This window comes from Phoxinus phoxinus (assembly GCF_949152265.1).
Source record: "Phoxinus phoxinus genome assembly, chromosome: 8".
Classification (NCBI taxonomy): domain Eukaryota; kingdom Metazoa; phylum Chordata; class Actinopteri; order Cypriniformes; family Leuciscidae; genus Phoxinus; species Phoxinus phoxinus.
The window spans coordinates 15188435-15194434 of record NC_136883.1 but is presented as its reverse complement, the minus strand read 5'-3'; positions in this window follow the sequence as shown (position 1 = coordinate 15194434).

Here is a 6000-nt window from a genome sequence, read left to right as displayed (position 1 = left end):
TTTGTTTACTAATGTTATTAATAGAAGTAGTATTGTGAAAATACAATATTAACAAATACATTTAAATGTTAAAGAGGTTTTTGCCTGTGTGGTTTTGTGAGTGTGTTCTGTAAGAAATCAACTTCAGAAAGGAACCCCACTCAAGTGCCTTGCCATAACTAACTAACCTCAGATTAGATTTTATATGTTATACAGTACTGTGTGTGTCTGTTCTCCTCAGCATAGAATGCCATTGAGTAAATTCATGTATTGAGGCAACGACTGAGGGAAACTGAAAATATAGGGAACTTATTAGTAATTAATAAGGATTTATTAGATAATTCTTCAGGAATTACTTAAAACCTGAAACATTATTCTAAAGTACAAAATATATGGAACTTATTAGTAATTAAAGGTGGGGTATGTAATTCTCTTTTTTGGCCATTTTTTTCAAAATCACTTAAAATCCTATTCCTAACCCACTTACAGCCACTGAGTTAGAAGCACTGAAATAAAAATTAAGCAATTTAATCATCTGTGGAACGGGCAGGACTCAAAAAACTCCAGCCAATCATTTCCAAGACCACCTAGAATCATTGGACAGTAAGTGCGTCAATCAATCGGTCGTACCATCCCCCCCTCCCCCCATACATGTCCATGTTCTTTGAATGGGTGGAGTCAAAGGAAAGAAGGTAGGACCATTTGAGTTGTGTATTTTCAAAATCTGCCAGCTGTTTTGCAAATCACATACCCCACCTTTAATAAAGATGTATTATAGTTATTATTCTAAAGTGAAAATATAGGGAACCCATTAGTAATTAATAAAGAAATGAAGCTTTAGCGTAAGTTCTGCCGGGAAGACTCAATTGTTGCGTCACTTATTATCTTCTCATCTATCCAATCAAATTTTTATACTAAAAGTATAAAAGACCCGTACTTACACTTGTCTGAGTTCGCAGATGCTGACGCTTCACTCACCTCCATCGAGCCCACCACCACCAAGATGATTTCTTCCCTCCACCAACAAGATGGGTTCCTCCATCTATTTTCCCAATCAGGATTTCCCCTTCCACCTCCCCACCACCAGCAGGATGGTCCCTTCCAATACCGCACAGGGGGTTGCGGCAACTTGAATGGTGCAAAATAAACTTAAAGTGTATAAGAACTAGGCTAAGTATAATAATATGCTTTTTAAGTACTTTAAAGATGAATTACCTTTGTACTTTTACTAAGGTAATTTTGAAAATGGCCTAATTATAATTTTACTGGAGTAATATTTTAAAGGGGTATCTGTACTTTTACTCAAGCACTTGATTTGTGTATACTCCACTCCACTGCTAAAAAAAATTTTTTTTAGTGATTATTGTAGTGACTACTGTGTATGACTGTTCATTAGTAGTTACTTCATAGTTATTATTTGTTTAGCTTAATTAATAGATAATTAGTAGTAGTTCTTCAGGAGGTATGACAGAATTAATTAGTTATTGATTAACTAACTGATAACACAATCATAAAATTCTATTACATACTGATTAGTTAACACATCTTCCTTAGTAGTTAACAGTAGTGACTTAAGTGTTAATAAAGAATCACCTATTAGTTCTTCAGTAATTCCTTATTAGTTATGCAGTAAGTAAGATACAGTATTCTAAAGTGTTACCATAAAAAGTGATATTTTGAGTCATTTTACTTGGGGCGTCAAGTTTCTATTCAGTCTGTCTGCTTGTCATTATTTACAATTTAGCAGGTTATATCAGCTAAATTGAATAAATCAAACAATATAATTTTTCTTGGCACTTCTTTAGATATTGGTTGTTCTATATGAGATCATGAGCAGCCTGGAGGTGTGGTTGTCCTGAGCCTGAGCGAGAGGTGATATCTCACATGAATATTCCTCATGACCCAGCTTTTAGCCCTAGGTGAACTGGCAAACAAGGCCAGCATTTCAGATTTTCCTCCACCCACAATTACCCATTAACACCGTTAAATGATCATGTGGTGCCTTGAAAGGGAAAAATATCAAAAACAAAGCAATCTCAAAGCACATCTTGCTTGTTTGTTTGTTTGTTTGGACGGACGTGTGGTTTTGGGCTGTTTAGACACTCACAGATATGAGTGATATGAGATATGTTCAAGGGCTTTATTCTAAAGATAGTGTAAAAAAATCTATAGATAAATAGACTAGTGACAAAATGACAAAAAAGGAGACAATTATAAGTCAGTGTTGTGAGCTTGTGACACATTTCTTAACCTCAATCCTTAAGATGTCACGTCAGTAGGCCTATGTTGCAAGTACCAAGTTAATGTAAAAAAACTTTTTATTCGAAATAAATATTTTGTACTTGTTCTTGATCAAAAATGCAGTTCCCTTTCGTTGTCACTTCGAGTTACATCGAATGACGACGAATGGGGTTCGCTTAGAAGCCTATCCTCTTCGAACAGTAATAAAACGAGCCAATGGCAAGCAAATGCCATGGGTCTGCTGAATTTGCATAGGGTAACTCCGCCCCACAGTGTGGGTATATAAGGAAGTGAGCCGGCAACATGCAGATATGTTTTCGCTTTCGGAGCCAAGTTTATTCTTCACTCCACAAGCCATCCTGAGTTTCATCTCTACATTCCTCTTCGAGACGAGCTTCCCTCCAGGTGTTGGTGTGACAGCGAGTTCCAGCGAGTGCACATTCCCTGCGATCTGAGCAGTGATCTGCCAGTGTGTGTGTGTGTTCTCTCCCTGGTCGCTTCAGCATCTGCGGGGATCTTCCTTTTCTCTAAAAGAGCAAAGCGCGTGGCACGTCTTTTTAAAGATGCATCGCCCGTGCCCTTCTGGTTGTGGTCACTGGCTGTCTGATTTAGATGGGCACAATCGCTGTTTTGCGTGTTTGGGCTTAGAGCACGCTAAAACAGCGCTTGTGGATGACTCATGTTTTCATTGCGGAAACATGACCATCGCGACACTACGGTCGAGACTCAGTGATCTCGAAAGAGTGAGAGTCCCCTCATCCACACCCCGATCTACCCCCTCTAGTGCAGATAGAGCTGGTACTTCGGCTGGTGGCCAGGGTGACCTGAGGGTGACGGTGTGGCAACAACAACCGACGATTCGTCCTCGGGCCACATCCCCCTCTCAAGTGCCGCAACCCGCGAGCCGACCAGATGATGCGCTCGATCAGTCCCGGCCAACGGTCGGCGGCGGACCGAGCGCGCCGTCTGGCGCTCCTAATGACGATGCTATGTCGATCACAGCATCACAAGGTGGGCAGGAGTCCTCGGGAGATGAGGGGCCGGCTGTGCTGCCGCCTTCGGGCGCGTCAGCATTGCCCGATCCTGATCCTGAGCTGACGGCCATGCTTTCCCGGGCGGCCGCGAGCATCGGGTTAGAGTGCAATCCGCCGCCCTAAAAAACCCCCCAAAAAAACAAAAACGATTGGTTTTTGGCGGCGGCCGCCGATTCACGTCGGCGTCCGACCCCAATGCCTTTCTTCCCGGATGTGCATGAGGAGGTCTCGAGGTCCTGGAAGGCACCCTTGTCTTCCCGTGATCGCTCGGCGACCTCCTCCGCCTTTCCTCCTCTTGATCAGGCGGCTGTTTACGGGTACACTGGGGTACCTATGGTTGAACGCTCTGTTGCGATGCAACTGTGTCCTCAGATCGCTTCTTCCCGTGGTGATCCTAAGCACCCCTCCAAGGCCTGTAGGTTTTCGTCGACCCTGGTGGCGAAGACCTATAGAGCTGCGGGGCAGGCAGCTGCCTCATTGCATGCCATGGCCACTCTGCAGGTCTACCAGGCCCAGATGCTCATGGACATGCACGAGGGGAGGACTGACCCAGGGCTCTTCAATGAGCTGCGTGCCGCCACTGACCTCGCTCTCCGGGCGACGAAAGTGACTGCACGCTCCCTGGGTCAGGTGATGTCCACTAGTGTGGTCCAGGAGAGACACCTCTGGCTCAACCTGGCCGATATGAGGGACGCTGAGCGGACTCGTCTGCTGGACACCCCCATATCCCAGGTTGGCCTCTTCGGCGGAGCGGTTGAAGATTTTGCCCAACAGTTTTCAACCGCCCAGAAGCAGACTGAGGCTATAAAACATATTCTGAATTATCTCGACGACTGGCTAATCCTAGCTCACTCTCGGGACCAGGTTTGCGAACACAGGGACCTAGTGCTCCGGCACCTAGCCCGTCTGGGCCTTCGGGTCAACTGGGAGAAGAGCAAACTTTGCCCCGTGCAGAGGATCTCTTTTCTCGGTATGGAAATCGACTCGGTCGCCATGTGCGCGCAGCTTACGAGCGAGCGCGCGCAGTCACTGCTGACTTGCCTGAGACAAATCCAGAGCAAGAGTGCGGTTCCACTGAAACTTTTTCAGAGGCTCCTGGGGCATATGGCATCTGCAGCCGCGGTAACGCCGCTCGGATTACTTCATATGAGACCGCTTCAGCACTGGCTTCACGATCGAGTCCCGAGGTGGGCATGGCACCAGGGCAAGCTCCGAATACCAGTTACTCCGACCTGCCGTCAGACCTTCTCCCCGTGGACGAACCTCAGCTTTCTACGGGCCGGAGTGCCCTTAGAACGAGTTTCCAGGCATGTTGTTGTGTCAACGGATGCCTCCTCCACGGGCTGGGGTGCCATGTGCAATGGACATGCTGCCGCGGGCTCCTGGACAGGACCCCACCGCCTATGGCATGTCAATTGCCTCGAGTTGCTGGCAGTACGTCTCGCTCTGCACCGCTTCCGGGCGCTGCTCAAGAACCAGCACGTACTAGTCCGATCAGACAATACCGCGACAGTAGCGTACATCAACCGACAAGGTGGTCTACGCTCCCGCCGTATGTCGCAACTCGCCCGCCACCTCCTCATATGGAGTCAGAAGCATCTGAGGTCGCTTCGAGCCATTTATATTCCGGGAGACCTGAACTGTGCAGCCGACGAGCTCTCACGGCTTCAGCCTCTTCCGGGAGAATGGAGACTCCATCCCCAGGCGGTCCAGCTGATTTGGGATCAGTTCGGGGACGCACAGGTAGACCTGTTTGCCTCCCACGACTCGTCCCACTGCGCCCAGTTTTACTCCCTGACCGCACAGCTGGCCTCGGGGCCTCCGCAAGTATGCGTTTCCCCCAGTGAGCCTTCTTGCACAGACCCTGTGCAAGATCAGGGAGGACGAGGAGCAGGTCATATTGGTTGCGCCGCACTGGCCCACCCGAACCTGGTTCTCCGAACTTGTACTCCTCGCGACAGCACCTCCCTGGCCAATTCCTCTGAGGATGGCCCTCTTTTCTCAGGGACGGGGCACCCTTTGGCACCCTCGTCCCGATCTTTGGAACCTTCACGTGTGGCTCCTGGACGGGACGAGGCAGGTTTGAGTACCCTACCACCAGCGGTGGTGGCTACCATCACTTCCGCTAGAGCGTCGTCCACTAGACATGCCTACGCGTTAGGGCTGGGCGATTTGGCCTAAAAAAAAAATCCCCGATTTTTTCATAAAAAATCCGATTTACGATTTAAATCGATTTCCCCCCCCCCCCCCTATTTAAAATCAATCTGCAGATGACAAATAAATTGTTTAAAACAAGTTTTAGCTAGCCAAGATGGTAGGCCCTGCCTTTGTAAACAGTGAAAATGTAACATAACATAACCTAACATAACATAAAATGGGTGTAAATGTAAAAAAAAAAAAAAAAAAACACTTGCATCAGTTGGTGACTAAACAAAATTTTATTAAGTATAGTGACAACACAATGTTTACATGGTACACTGACTGTATGATACTGTTTTTATTAATGCTCACAATTTCAATTCTTGTGATTTGATTCTGATCTTGATTCAATATCGATTCCTTCAGATAAATATTAGGTACAGTAGATGCGTTAATGTGGTGTTAATTGTTCTCTCCCCAAAAAAAGTCACCTACTGTAAACATACAGAGCCCTGTCAGCTGGTATTATTATTAAAGGTTAAAAAAAAAATAACATCTCAATTTTATTTTAATGCGTTTTTTACAATGGCAACGTTATAATATTTTA